Below are 15,799 nucleotides of genomic sequence, written 5' to 3' on the forward strand. Positions count from 1 at the left end.
CCATGGGAGCAAGGCCAGTGGTGCTGAATAGTTGTCACTCGCTGTGTGCTAGAGACTGATCAGAACTGCAGAAATCACTTAGAGTAGTAACAACTACAGGGAGATTGCATCTGCATATTCTCACCGTATCAGTAACTTTGTCCTTGAAAACAGCTCCCAACTTTGTTTTCAGTTTGCATCATCTTCTCCTTTTTTGTGTACATATATATATATAGTACAACATATATGTGTGTGTATAAACATATAATTTTTGACTAGCAGTGGTTTATGGAGCAAAAATACACTGCTCTCCTTGGTCCAAAGAATGCATAGGCCCTGTATAATATGCCAGTTGATGGAAGTAGGCTGCACAAAAGGGACCACAGCAAGAAAGACCCCAGCAGGAGCTTCCTGAGAGCCACTGCTCAGACAGAGGCACCCAGCTCTTGTCAAGTCCTTTGTTCTTTCCATTCCTCTTCCTTCATTGCATACAAGAGTTTTGGCTCTGTTTCTAGGATGAATCAGGACAAGGCAAACAAGGCAAAAACTTGTTAAATGAATACATTTAGAGGTGGAAGGGTAAAATGTATGAAGTTAAGAGTGGTCATACCTTGGGCAGCAATGGGAAGAGGAAGAGGAGAGCCTGCTGTTCACACAAGAGCTTCGTGAGCATCTTGGGGAACTTTTGGGAAGTGTGAATTTGGTGTTTAGTTTAACAGGAACCAGTGAATTGATGCAAAGGCAATGTGTCAATATGAAAAGGGAAAAATTAAATTTGTGGTGACAACCCTTGTGGTTATTTTGGCACAGAATAGGGTCAGACACTGAGAAAGGGCAGCGTAGGGTTTTGTGAGAGGTTCATCTTGACAGAAGAGCTGTGTGGTCAGACCTCATTGCTGGGACATAAGCAAAAGGGACAACTGACAATAATAGTGCAGAGCATTTGTTCATTGGTTTATATGGCATGTACTAGATGGGGCTAACTAGGGTTGTGGTAGAGTGATTCCCTTCTCTTTTTGCAGGTTATTGCAAGCAGCAATGATGCACAGTGACTCGTTAGGCTGAAGGGCACGCTAGAGGGTCAGTTCTTTCATCATCTCTCAGTATGCACATAAAGCCATTGGGAAATAGGATAAAGTGACATAATCTGAGGTAGGATAGCCTGGCACTTCCAGGTTGACTGTCATGAAAATAGGACGTGAGCGTGCGCATTCGTTTCTTATGCTCAAGGCACGTTTAGCTGAAGTACAGGGATTAAAAATTTATCACACATCATGTGTCCATCCATACCTTGATATTTTGCGTGGAGATAAAGAATAAAAATGAGAAGGAGGCTGTGCTAAAAATAATGGAATGCAGTACTGCAACAATAATATCATAACAATGTATTATGTGGATAGAAGGAAAAAATACGAGCAAATAATAAATGAATATTGAGGTGCCTAACTGAAAATTGAGGGAAATGCTAATAATACAGAGCATGTGGGTAATGATGATAAAATTAAAATGTAGAACTAGGGACTGGTACCTAGTCTAGATTAGGGACAAGGAGAGATGGCCTTTAAGACGGCATTTGTAAGAATTTGTAGTTTGACAGAGGAGAATTCCTCCTGTTAGGTTTTGAGGAATAGTCCAACCTGAGAAGTGACCAGAGCATCAACTCACCGAGAGCGTCAGTGCGCACACGGGCAAACAGCGCTTGACTACCGCTTTGCCGTGCGGTGCTGTGGCTGTTTCCTTCACACAGAATATACTGTTGGGTATCTAATATTCTAATACATGTTCTGCTTTGTGACTTCCTCTAATCCTCTGTATAAAAAAATTTAAGTAGCTGATCAGAAAGAGATGAACCTAATAATCTAATGAATTGACTGATGTTGTAATTAATTGCGCTCAGCTGATTAGTCAGCATCCAAAGCCGATTTACCAGCCCTTGTTCTCAGGGCTCTGCACTAAGAATGTTCTTCTGAAACCGTGCATTAGGTGCAGGAAGGCACCCGAAACCCAGGTGGGACAGAGAGATTGCTCTATAGGTCAGAGGATGGTGTTACTTAAGAAATTAAGATCCTATTTCCTTGTTCCTCCTAGCTGATAGGCTTGCATACTGCAGTGTATTGCAATATATATTGTCCTTTTTTTTTTTTTTTTCTGGAACCTTAGCTGGAACCTTAGGCCTTTCAGACTGGTAAATATAGCTATATACAGTGTCTGATTTGGGTGATTATCTTTTCCATTTGAATATAAACCCAAAGCAAAAGAATTGCCTTGCTGTAGATTCTGTCCAATAACTTGATTTATAAGTCATGAAAAGAAGGCGTTAGTGCTAATATTTCTGAAAGGTTCATACTTAAGAAGGGTGCATGCAAACAGTCTTACTGAGCTTAGGTGTCTAATGCGGAAAACTAGAGGAATAAAGAGTATGTCATCACATCTGATATGGGACTTTCTTTTCTTTTTTAGTTTAGTGGCAGCAGTGCCAATATACAAATCATCATCGTAAATGGATCATAGCACAATTCCACAATTTTATGTCAAAACAGAACCAAGAATGCACCTGTAATGGCAGTTATTTTCATATTTGTACAACCAGAAATTGCCTGCTCAGTTTTCATCTAGCCAAGGGAAAACGCTAGTGGAGCATGGAGCGAAAAACCAAAGTGACACTGTCATGAAATCCTGCCCCAGAGTTCAGACTGGTTTGCCCTCATACAGATACTGCTGTGCCAAACAGCATTTCTGAAGCAAGATGCAGCTTTCCTTTTTGTTTTGGGCAATTAAGAGATTGAATGGATAACTACTGAGACTGAGTTAAGACTGGAATTCTGTTTGACTCAGGTAACTCAGAAATTTAAAGTGCAGGTAGCTGCCTTCAAGCCGTTTTCATATCTTGCTTCTGTGGGGTGACACAGCACTATTCTTTTAGAGAAGACTGGGTATGAGAATGCTGGAGACTGTAGTATAAATGTCTGATTCGAATGGATTAGATGATGATTCCAACTGAAGTGAGCAGGACACCTTGGCTTTGTAATTTTGTGACAGAGGGAAGAAAGGATATACAAATGGCCCTTTAAAAGAGAAACGCTGACGTCTGAAAAGGAACAATCCAAAGTGCTCCATCTGATTTTTTGTTTTAATTTCAAAAACTACCCTAGGATTAGGTTAAAAGAGGAAAAAATAAGTAAGAAAGTTTCATTGATTTATTTTTGGGAGCATTTCATTAAAGTAACAAATTGCCTTTTTTTTTTTTTTAAAGCATCATCTTTGTTTTTAACTGTTAATTTCATGTGATGGTCTGGTCATGTCATATTAGTCCAAAGGCAAATATATCTTCTCTAGCTAGGACATGTCTGCTAGCACGAAGCAGTTCAGGGTAAAACCTGGAAATGGGACAAGGATGCGTTTTGACCCCGTGTTAGGTTCTGCAGTTGCACTTTTATCCTAATCAAATCAGGCACTCCAAATATTTCTGACAGTACAGTAAAGCGTGCGGCAGATACTCCTGAAACCTGCGTGAGCTGCCCTGGGAATGAGCCAAGGGGAAAGAGCTGTCAAAACCCAGCATTTTTGTTTGCGTTTGCTAGCACTAGTTGCTTTTAATCCAGAACAAGGTCACAAACATCAGAGGATGTTGAGAAATTTCACACGCGAAGTGAAGTTGGCTAAAGTCCTTTTCACGTTTAATGTAAGAAAGATGATCCCTTTTCCTAGCTACTGCAGATGTCAGAATTTTGGCTGAAGGTGAGCATTTTTTTTTCCTTACAAATAATAAAAAATTAAAATTATATTAGGGAAGTAATATTCAAAGTATTTTACAAAGTGATGTCCCAGCACAGTGTAGGGAGTGCTGAAATATGCTGTCAGAATATTGCTAAATGCTTAGAAAACTCCTGTGTTTTTCAGATAAAAGTATGTTTCTGTCGTGCTTATCCTGAACTCCTTAAAGCATTTTTCCTGCTTCTTTTCGGTCATTCCAGTGGATGCAGTTGTATTGCTATGCCTTTCCTGAGAATATCGCTTATGGAAAATAAAACGGGTGTGCTTTTCTTCTTGCTTGATAGTTTTTGCTAGTACAAGTCATGCAAGACAGTCATTCCCTCGGGACTGAACAGGATAAGTGCCAAGTTCATTTTTAACTGGAGGAGAGAAGGAGGCATGGAAACGGTGAACAAATAGCCTGTGTTTTAATACTTTAGGAATTACTTGAACAATTAAACAGGCATCAAGTGTAGAGAAAGTCGATTAAGAACATCAAAACAGGTCAATTTGTAAGCATTTGAAGAACATAATCTAATAAATAACAAGTAGAATGAGGTTAATGGAAAGCCATTTATGTCTAATCAGCAGTTTTGTCGGAATAAGATAAGAAAGTAATCAGGAAAATGGAAAACGGAAGGGAGTGTTTTAAGTTGCTAACGTATCTGACACATTTTTTTTGAGATTTCATGGCGATCACAGTGGATGGCCAGGGAAGAATATATTAGAACAGTCACAGGTCCTCAGGGGATGTTCCCCTGTCGCCATGAAGGGACTGTGTTTCACCACCTCAGTGGGATCCATCCCCATGAATTTGTCCATTTGCTCTTGAGCCTGTAAAATTTGCAGTGTCTTCTGGCAAGAAGGCCCACTGACCAGAGATGGGCGAGCTGATCCTGGAGCAGGAGGAATGATGGGTCTGCACCGTGGTGGGAACACGGTTCGCTAGTAGTCCTGGGACTTGCTCAGCACTAGCTTAGTGTGTCCCCAACCTCTTCCTGGCTTCAAGTCTTTCTGAAGCACATGAGATTCTGTTGTTTTTAATAGTCAAAGGATTTCTCTTCCATGAACTTGCCTCCCTTTTAACCCATATGCACTTTGGACATTTCACAGCTTCTTTTGGAAAGATGCCTACGGCCCAGCTTTCTTGTTTGCTTTAAACATGCCTTGTGCTGGTTCCGTCTGGTGACCCCCTAGTTTTTCAGCTGAAATAGAGAATGAAAAACTGGTTTCGGTTTACCTTCTCTATACCCATGATTTATAGATTCCCGTCATATTCTTTTCTACCCATTATCTGTCACTATGGATTTCAGACTGATGCATTCCATGCAGAAGTGTGTAGCCCTCCCCTCTTTTCCAATTCTGCTGGAGCATTTTTTAAATTAGGGGTCCATAATTGTACACAATAAGACTTGTGGGACCGGATAGTGAATGAATGCAGTGGTATAGTGCTGTCCTCTCTATTTTGTGTTCCTTGCCTTATGGGCCATTTTGTTCTTTTGGCTGATGCAGAGTATTGAGCTATGTTTTCATTGAGCCGTGTGTTACAGTTCTTAGGTTTTAACAGTAGCTTTGAGCTCATCATATTGTAAGTGAAATCAGGAATGTGTTTTTTTCCTCTTATATATCACTTTACATTCATCTACATAATACTTCAAGTCCTTCTGAAGTACTTCTGTGTTAACACTCATCTTATTACTCTGAATAACTTAGTACCTTCAGCCATTTTTTTTATTTCATTTTTCACCTACCCTGCCTGTTCTGGTAGTATATGAATAAATCACTCTGTTGGTGACAACACACCATTGTGACAACTGACCATTTGTTTCCTATTTTTAACAAATAACTAGCCATCTTCCCTTAGTTTTGTTAAAGTACTTTGGTTAGGATCTTTGTCAAAAGTCTTTTGAGGAGTGAAGCAAATAATATCAATCAGGCTGTCCCTAATCTCATGTGGGTGGCCGTGTTTGCTTAGTCTTTCCTTGGCAAGTAAGGATCTTCACAAATGTGCCAGCTCCAGGGGACTAGTGTGGAGGAAGACATGCCCTCAGAGCATTGCCCTAAGTGTTGCAGGGCTCTTCAGTGACAGGTTGTATGTTTTAAAGAATCTGAATTTAAGTCTTCAGGCTCTTGCTGTAGGCTCTTAGAAGCTTCATAGCTTTTAAATATTACTCATTAGTTGACATCCAGTGAGATTCAGAACTGTTCCTCCTTATTCTCTTCATTTGCGTTTATATATTCCCTCACCAGATCTCATTTCAGATCAGAGTTGTGTTTGTTCCAGAAAGCGTCTAACAAAAGAGCTCTGTGTCTGTGATAATGATTTTTTTTCAAGACACACTTTGTTTGTAAGGCAGATTAAGGATTTTGTTGGAACACAAAAAGTCAAATGCTTTTACCTTTTTTTTTTTTTAAAAAAAAAAAAACAGAACCCCATCCTGTGTGGAAACTTCAGCTTTTCCTATGCATCACTTGTTTATATTCACCATGATAGCTACTCAAAAGCGTAGTTAAAGCAGCCTTTCATTCTGTAGAGAGATGTTGACATAAGTTGCTTTTCCAAAGAGCAAGAATTGTTAGATATCTTGGGCAAGAGCAGGAGGAAGATCTCAGAGCACTCCTAGTTGCTGGCAAGGTTATGTGATGTCAGCAGCTGCTATATGTTTGTCTTACCCCATTTACTTGGAGGATTGCAAGAGAAGCACATGGCCAAAATAGTTCTTTTAACTTCATTTGCTGAGCCAAGTAATACTGGCTTCAGTACAGCCCAGGAAGCCTCTGGGCTGTTAGATTCACAGCTTTCCCAATGAGAAATGCAGCCCTTTATTCAGACCTCTTCTGCCTTTGCCACGCTGTGGGGCAATCTTCCTTCAAGGAACTCTGAGCTTCATTGTTGCACATTGTGCCTTACTAAATCATAGAATCTTTAGGTTGGAAGGGACCTCTAGAGGTCATCTAGTCCAACCCCCCTGCACATGCAGGGTCACCTAGAGCACGTGGACAGGACTGCATCCAAGCAGGTTTGGAAGATCTCCAGAGAAGGAGACTCCACAACCTCTCTCGACAACTTGTTCCAGTGCTCTGTCACCCTCACTGTTAATAAATTTTTCCTTAAGTTCCTGTGGAACTTTGGTTTTTCAGTTTCTGGCCGTTTCCTCTAGTTCTGTCGGTGACCACCACTGAAAAGAGGCCAGCACCATCCTCCTCACTCCCTCCCTTGATGTACTTATAGACACTGATCAGGTCCCCTCTCAGCCTTCTCTTCTCCAGGCTGAACAGGCCCAGCTCCCTCAGCCTCTCCTCATAGGGCAGATGTTCCAGGCCCCTGATCATCCTTGCGGCCCTGCGCTGGACTCTCTCCAGCAGCTCCACATCCCTCTTGTACTGTGGAGCCCAGAACTGGACACAATACTCCAGATGTGGCCTCACTAGGGCTGAGTAGAGGGGCAGGATCACCTCCCTCGACCTGCTGGAGATGCTCTTCTTAATGTACCCCATTGGGCTTCTTGGCCACAAGGGCACACTGCTACCTCATGGTCAACTTGTCGTCCACCATGACACCCAGGTCCCTCTCTGCAGAGCTGCTCTCCAGAAGGTCAGTCCCCAGCATGTACTGGGAAGAGTCAAGCTGGAAATGCTGCAGTTGAAAGTGTGGGGGGGCGGGGGTGGAAGGAGTGTCTTACCCATTGACATCTCTAAACTGTTCCCACTAAGACCTTCTTGGTCTGCACCAAGGCAGCTGCTTCTCCAGGGCAGGCAGTGGCACAGTAATTCACCTCTTCCCAACCAAATGGGCAGTGTGGGCAAACAGACTTCCAACTCCTGGAGGTAGTGTGATGGAAGTGGTGTATGGATGAACAGCTGAGTAAGTACAAGGGTTTTGATACAGCCACATACTGCATGTCAGAGAAATGAAATATCAAAGCAGAAATTTGCTGGGGAATGGAATTTTTTAGCATAATTTAAAATGTTTGCTAAACACACTGCATACAATATCTATATTATTTACAAGATAAATTTAAATGGAAAGCCATAGCAAAAGGGAATAGAGGGAGAGGATTTTTCTAATAGTAAATTCTAGCTGATTTTTTTGTTAGAAAATAGATGAGATTGTTTATTTCTTTCAGATGGGAATGCGTTTTATTAAGCCATGAAACCCTATAGGAAATATTTTATTCCATAATGTTTCGTTCATTTCTTTTAGAGAGACTTGGTTCTTTTAAGATATTATTTATGGCACTGTGTGCTCTTCTGTTTCTTCCAGAAATCTTTTCAAAAACTACTAAAGTAGACAAAAGTGATATTAGGTGTCATTTGATTTGCAGATCACACATGGTGGTCATTAAGAGCAGTACTTTTAGGCTTAGAATTGGAGATGCAGATGCACAGCTACCTGTTGATGTTTGCCTTGAGAGGCTAATTGTTGTGATGTTTTGAAAATAGAAGGTTCAGCTGAATAAGAGAATCACATGGTTGTAGCATTTAATAGAAATGTTAATAACCAAGACTCTATCCACATTAAATTGTCAAATGTTTGTCTACTTGCAGAGTATCTTTTCAAAGTGAAATTAATATCTAAGAACTGAAGATCTGAGGCTAAATTCTTTGATGATGTAAATCGATCTTTATTCTTTAATCACAGTTGTGCTATGCTGATTAATAGGAAAGAATCTGTCCGTAAAGCGCATTGTTCTGAAGCACATTCAGGGCTGCAAGGATCAGCAACAGGATTTTTTTTTTTTTTTTGAGGGGGAGAGGGGATAAATTATTACTAACCAGAAGGTCAATAAAATCAAGAAGGCTATAATTAGTACTCAGAACATGTAGAAAGAAGGATTCTTTATGCTGACCCTACTGCATGTCATAGTTGTATTTTCTATCATGATGAAATGTCCTGCTCCTTTAAAATGATACTGAATTGAACTGACATTCAAATCGGGCAAAATTGCAAGGTGTTCGTGTAACAGTGATTGACAAATCTATTTCTGTCTATTCTTACTACTCTTACAGAGTTTTCGTGGTTGCTGAAAGCCTAAAAATAAGAAATTAGCAGAGACATCTTGTATATTATTTTTTTTTTCTTACTGGTTTGTTTAAATTTTTTGGTTATCTGCGAAATTACTATTCTCATCAGCTAGTTTAGTTTTCAGCACTCGGGGATGATTGAAGAAAAGTTTTAGTGCACAAATGATGATTTGTAAAAATTGGAATTTGTCTAAAAGTACTGAAGCACTAGGTAATCAGTTTGCCATGTGTCCAAAGGCTGCGTGGAATACTTAGAGATAAGCCAGTGTGACTGAAGGTCTTACTCCATTATAAAAAGCACTTAAAAATTGATTGTTGTCAGTGGACTGCTAATGACCATGAGCACACTTGCTGGATGTGTGCACGGTATTGGCTGCTTTGTTTTGCTGTCTGTATTACTATAATAAACCCTTGCAACAAAGAGCCTGAACACTTACAAAAACAGCTGAAAGCAAGCAGAAAAAAAATAATAGCTCTTATGTGATCATCTGCTATGCTGCAGCCCAGATTAAAGCATCATCATCGCTCACTGCAGCCTCCCATGGGACAGGAGCTGTCAACTTGCTGCTGAGACAAGGTTTTATCACTGAAAAAGATTTTTTAACCAACTAGATAGAAATAAAGCTGAGTAGCATATAAGAAAGCATAGGTAGAGGAGGCCAGCAGCAGAGAATTGATGTGTGTGTGTGTGTATGTATATATATTTTATATGTTTACTTGACAGATGAATGTATAGGGTGATCGAGAATCTGAGTTTCAGGATTGGATTGGATTGGATTTGGCAGGGACATTACTGGTGCGGCTGATTCTCTTCTGAGCACCATGAGGCTTTCCAAGCCCTCTGGCATTATGTCTGTTATCAGCCTTCAGCAGTGTTGGCTGGGAATTGCTCTTGACTAAATTAAATACTGATTGAGAGGGTTGCTTCTGTGTGGCTTTGTTTTCTGCAGAAGAAGTCTGGAGAAAATTTCTTAAAGTGCAGACATGAAGAGCTACTGGGATGAACTGGGAAAACATTGCGGCAGGTTGAGGGAAATTGTTATTCCTCTCTACCCAGACCCGTGAGGCCACATCTGGAGTCCCAGAGCTGCTCACAGCGCTCCAGATGTGGCCTCGCAGGCCTAGGTAGAGAGCACACCCCTCCCGGGCCATTTCAGTGCCTCCGAAGGCCACTGGGATGACTGTAAAGGATTGGGGCATCTTTCACGTGAAGATAGGCTGGGAGAGCTCAGAGATTTAGCCTGGAGCAGAGGAGGCTGAGCAGGGATCTTATCATTGTGTATAAATACCTGATGGGAAAGGTGAAGAAGAAGACAGAAGCTTGTCAGTTGTGCTTGGTGACAGGATGAAAGGCAGTGGGGAAAAAATGAAGGACTTGAAATTCCACATAAGCAAAAGCTTTTGTACTGTGCGGGTGGTCAAACACCTGAACAAGTCCTAGAGCAGTTGTAGAGTGTCTAAGGTCTTCAGCAACCTCCTTTAGATGATTTTGCCTTTCTGAGAACTGGTTGGACTACACCACCTCCTAAGGTCCCTTCCAACCTGAGCTCTTCTGTGATTCTGTAGTTTTCATGTTCAGATTGCTTATCTTCAAAGTCAAGTACAGGTGCCAGCCAGAGACTCAATTGACAGCATATGGCATGGCACTGTTCGTACATCATTGGTGCACAAAAGTTTATTTCACTCTTCTGCCGTTTGTACAGATCTATAGTGAAATGCTCTTTATTTTTCTTTCAGTAGCGATAGTGCTAGAGACGTGTTGACCCTTATGTCCTACACATGTCAAACTAGCAACATGAGAGGGCAAAGCCTCACGTACACGGTTCCTCTCAACAGTCTGGCTGTACTGGAGTGTATTTTTATATATATACTGTACTCTAAGCAGCAGCCTGTTCATTCTCTCATCCATACAGATCTTTTTTCACCAATGGTTGTTTCCATGGTCTTGAGTACTCATTTCAAGTAGTTGTTGCAGAGAAAAGGAAGAGCTTGAGTTCTTGTCCCTTGGTTGCATGACTGGATGCATCAAGGTAGCTTGTTTCTTGAGGCTGCTGCATGTGACTTTTCTGTTGCTTACCCAACAGGCATCTGGTGCTGTTTCTGCGTGGTTATACTGTCATTCCTGAGGATGATGGTAGAACCAACCAAATGTTTTGGTGCATATGCTCTTCTAAAACTGAGTCTCTGGGGAAACCTTCATTAAAAAATGTTGGGGAGTGAGCTGTAGATGCCTTCATGTCACAAGGTCTCAGTTCTCCCAAAGATGCTTTGTTGTGAATCATTGTGTTGCAGCTGGAGCAGGGGCTGGAGAGCGGAGCTGGGCTGACGTATATACTGCAAATGAAGTCGTGCTGTGGTCTGAAACTGAGCACGAATGAGGCCCAGGTCATGCCTCTTTGGAAAGCAGTGAACGCTGGTAGTGGTAAAAGAAAACAAAGCGGCTTGTTGACAGTCTACCTTCTGGGGTACTAAATGCTCTAAAGGACAGTCCTCTAGCAAGAAACAGGACACAACCATTCAAATCCCACGTGGGGAGTTAAGAAGACCACATTTCATGTATATACAAGTATTGAGAACACTAAAGAGTCAATCACTTTATGCTTTAAGGGAACCAGAAATGCTTTCTGAAGGATCTGCACAGGTACTTCTAATCTCTTGCCTTTTCCTGCTCCATCTTTCTGTCACAAATCTCCCCCTTGCCCCACCTTAAGCCAGGTTTGCTTTGGAGAGAGGTGACACAGCTCATTACTAGGGTAGTTTTAAGTACTGCTAGATGATTGAGGCTATGTTGGTCTTTGGACATCCTACTGTCCAAGCAGGTCCCTACGTACTTTGCAGTACGTTGCAGAGTTAATGCTGAGCAACTCAGGGAAGGGGTTCTGACCAAGGCTGGCATCTGTGATCCACTGTGTAATGCCAGAGTGGCTCTCAGGACTAAAGCTCTTTGTGATGTACAACCTTACTAATAACAGGAAATTATGCACTCAGTATATATTTGTATCTGAATGGACTGGACTTTCAGTATAAAATGCAGAGTCTACTGAAAAGGTTCTTCCAGGTATAATACTGGTGAGAAAGTATGGGGGAAGGATATTTTGAATGTTCAAGTATGGGAGTTTCCACTAGCTCAATGTGCTATCTGCTGCATAGAAATCTCTGCCTGCTGTCTCACTCACAGAACAATTTGGGGGCATTTTTTTCTGCTCAATTGCAACTCAGTTATTCACTATACTCCTGAGGGGCTTTTGCCTATGAAACATAAACTTGGTTCCTACAATATTAATGGATTTTTATTATAATTATTTCCTGATTTATATACACTTTACCCTGTCTCTGGGAAGACTTTTCTTTTGGTGGCTCTTATATCAATTAGAAGGAATAAAAAGATTGAAAGTATTAAAATATATATATCATGCACACAGAGGGGATGGGCACTTTTGATGCCCCAAACCTGGGAGCAGCGGCTGATACACCAGAGGGCTGTGCTGCCATTGAGAGGGACCTGGCCAGGCTGGAGAGATGGGCAGACAGGAACCTCATGAAGTTCTGCAAAGGCAAGTGCAGGGCCCTGCATCTAGGCTGGAATAACCCCATGCACCTGGACAGGCTGGGGCTGACCTGCTGGAGAGTGCTGAAACACAGGAAGCTCCACTGAAGATGAGGAAAAATCTTTTTTTTTCCTGTGAGGGTGACAGAGCCCTGGGGCAGGTTGTCCAGAGAGGTTGTGGAGTCTCCTTCTCTGGAGATGTTCAAAACGCACCTGGACGCAATCCTGTGCAATGTGCTCTAGGTGACCCTGCTGGAGCAGGTTGGACTTGTTGAGCTCCAGAGGTGCCTTCTAACCTCAATCATTTCTGTGAAAACTGCTGGGGATAAAGCTATGGACTCATTGGAAGTTCCTTTTCAAATATGACTTCTGAGTTTTGCCGAGTTTAGGATATTATCTTTCCTGAGTCTGTCCTTTCTTACATCACACCAGTCCACAGCAAAAAGGTAACATACAGATAAGCTACATGTTCTAATTGTTAAACACGCTTTCTCTTTTTATTCAGGGACTCTGAGGAGGGCGCCTCTCAATTTCATCTTTGTTCTCAGAGATGATCCTACGTGATTGCAATCGGGTCTGTAATCTGCAGACCTGTTGCTGATACAGGAAGGGCGAATCTGCTGGATGTGATCTGAGCCCACTCAAGGAGGGCAGATACCTCTGTAGATACCTTCAGCTGGGGAGGCCAGCGTGCTAAAAGAGACATCCTGTCTGGATAGGAAAACATTTAGCAAAATGTTGACATTGCTGTCAGTGTCAGCTCTGTGCTTTGTGCTTTCATACACTGCCCTAAGTATCCAACCTTATCAGGCAATCAAACTCCTGCTGTAGCTGCTTTTAGGATGGAAAACTAAATTGTTTTTGAAAGCCTGTGCATCCCATCTCCATATCTTCTTGAAAATCGATAAAAGATTCGGTTGGTGAAGCTGGCAGAAATATGTGCTTACTTAGTGAGACATCTTACTGAGAGGAGATAATACCAAGGCTCCAGTTTAAGGTTTCCACAGTGACCTGTACATTTACAAATGACAAATCATGTCTTACTCCCTGTTGCGCTGCCAGCTACAGAATGTTGGAGTTAACATCTACAAATAAGAAAATTAAGAGTGTTTTCTTTGATGGGTCAAGGAAACTGGTACTTGCCTGCAGAACTACATCACCTGGATGTGGTGGTAGTAGAGGCTTTCCATGAAAGATCTATTATCAGTCATTTACAGAGGTGGTCATATGTTTCTTTCAGTAAAGGAGAAATGGGAGTAATTAGATAATAGGGCCAGTTTCTTTTTAAATAATCAAATGAACATTTCTGCCAAAATGTTGATATGAAGTTTGAATTTAATCTAAATTAATACACTAGATCTGGGGAGAGCTCTGATAACTCAGGAAGCCATGATGAAGCTAACTGGAGAGTTTTAAAAGAGGAGGAGAAGCAGTCACAGGAATTCATCTTGCCACCTTGTGATCCCAGAAGCAACTGGACCATAATGGGGAAGGGTGATAAACAGGAACTGAGCTCAACAGCTCTTCCAGACAGAGCTAAGAGATGCGTCTTCTGTGAAGCTATTCGCTATCCCTCTAGTATATTTGTACTGCTTTGAATATAGAGCTCATATTGTTTGTTTACCTAGAAATAAATGAGGCAGACAGCTCTCAGCCTAGGGACTGTACGGATGTCTGCACTGCTGTCTTGTTGAGGAGGAGTTTCGGGAGAGCTTGGAGAAGAGCCGAGAGGCTGCAGGTCTCTTTGGGCTCTGCAGAGCCAATGTGACCTGCATTTTGCCATGCTACAGAGGATGAGAAATCACCCCTGAGAAAAGATCAGGGAGGATATGTTTCCGCTGATGTGAATGTCTGTACATTTAAATAAGTTGTCCTCAGTATATGTAACAGCAACAAATGAAGAAGCCTAGATAAATGATGTTTATATGGAATGTTAGTCAAGTTCTGTTTAAAGATCGTCAATAATATTTCACATATTTCCTGGATAATGCAGCAAGGCAAAGTGCAGTGAACAATTTCTCAGTATCATCCTATTACAATTTCTGCAGTTACTCAATTTGCAATAATATTTTAGGGCTGGGTACAGCCATTTCTTTATCTTCTTGGGAGGTAAGAGAGTAGAATTTCAGAAGAAGTAAGTCCTTGACCTGCTCTTGCACCCTCGGATTTTTCAGATGCAAGACACTGCTTTTGCTATATGGTTGGCAGCTCAGGTGCAACACAGGAATTTCAGATCGAACTGTTGTCTTTAATATGTGGCTGCCTACTGAAAATGCATCTCAGCCAGAGTCCCCAGCACCACAGATGCAAGGCATGGGCCCTGTGTGGGGAAAATCGTGTTCTACAATTCTCGTTTCCAGTTTCCTTCAACCAGAGGGGAAGGGAGACGGGGAGCTGGTGGAAGACTTTTTCCAGTTGGTGTTCTCCGGACCACGCTTTCTAGATGCAACAGGGTTCTGAGGGCCTCCTTCTAAGTTGGAGGAAAGGTCCGTATCTGTTCCTCCTGTAGCATCAGAGAGAAGAAGCATTGAGTCTAGGGGCCAGGAGAAAAGAACAAGACAACACAACACTTGTGAGTCATCATAGAGGAGACATTTCTGATGTGTGATGCAGAATTAACTAAGCAGTCTCAAGGAGAATGGAAAGAAGTGCAACTATATACTGATAAGATAAAAAGAATTATTTTTTTCATGTTGCTAGGCTATATGTTTTCGTGGGTCTGTCTGCATAGGTGAAGGAAGCAGTGTGGGAGAGTAGAACTAATTAGGACTGCGTTGGGGTGGAAGTAGAGATGAAAAATAATGTGTGTTTAGGGAGCAGAATCAATTGGGAACCTGCATTTTAGGGTGCTTGGTGGGACCCACGAAGGTTAGGATAGGAAGAAGCAGGCAGAGCAAAGTAAGAATTGAAAGTCAATCATCTGTCCTTAATTTTGCCTCACATTCCAAAATTAATTCCCACTTCCAAGATTCTTGTCCTCTTTCCATCTTTAATGCAAAGGCAACTGCGTAAGGGGAAGAAAAAGCCTTATGTCTTTCCTAGGCCAAAGGGCCAGTGCTCCACCTGCCTTTTACATACGTTGGTAGTACATAGGGCTGGTATGAGGTATTTGTGTTCTTCCTTTATATTAACTTTAGGAGTGGAGGGAGAGGAACAACAGAGGAGTTCGCTTATCTAAAAAGTTTTACCCCAAACTTTCCTAAGATTGCAAATTCAGCCTTTCCAAACTGGAATTGCTATGCATATTTGAATGCACTGTTTCCTGGAAAGCTTGATGTTAGCCAGTATAGATTCTGTATATATGCACATTGACACATATACCCTCTATGAGTAATTTTTTTTTTGAGCTTTATAACCCACAGAGTTATTCAGTATATTTTGATCTAGCTCTGTTTTTATAAATATGGTCAGGAGCCGCTCTTGCTTTCTGAGAGACAAGAATTGTTATAATAAGCTGATGTTTTAAATTTTGCAATGTAAAACAACTCAAAAAAT

General features: G+C 41.5%; 1 protein-coding gene across 3 annotated transcripts in view; it reads left to right on the forward strand.

Moving 5' to 3' along the window:
• CTNND2 (catenin delta 2) overlaps window positions 1-15,799 on the forward strand; it is a 550,669-nt gene that overhangs the window by 449,052 nt on the left and 85,818 nt on the right. The gene's annotated exons all lie outside the window — the stretch shown is intronic.

Source organism: Tinamus guttatus, unplaced genomic scaffold (genome assembly GCF_059628265.1).
Source record: "Tinamus guttatus ecotype Peru unplaced genomic scaffold, ASM5962826v1 Tinamus_guttatus_pri_ptg000315l, whole genome shotgun sequence".
Lineage (NCBI taxonomy): Eukaryota > Metazoa > Chordata > Aves > Tinamiformes > Tinamidae > Tinamus > Tinamus guttatus.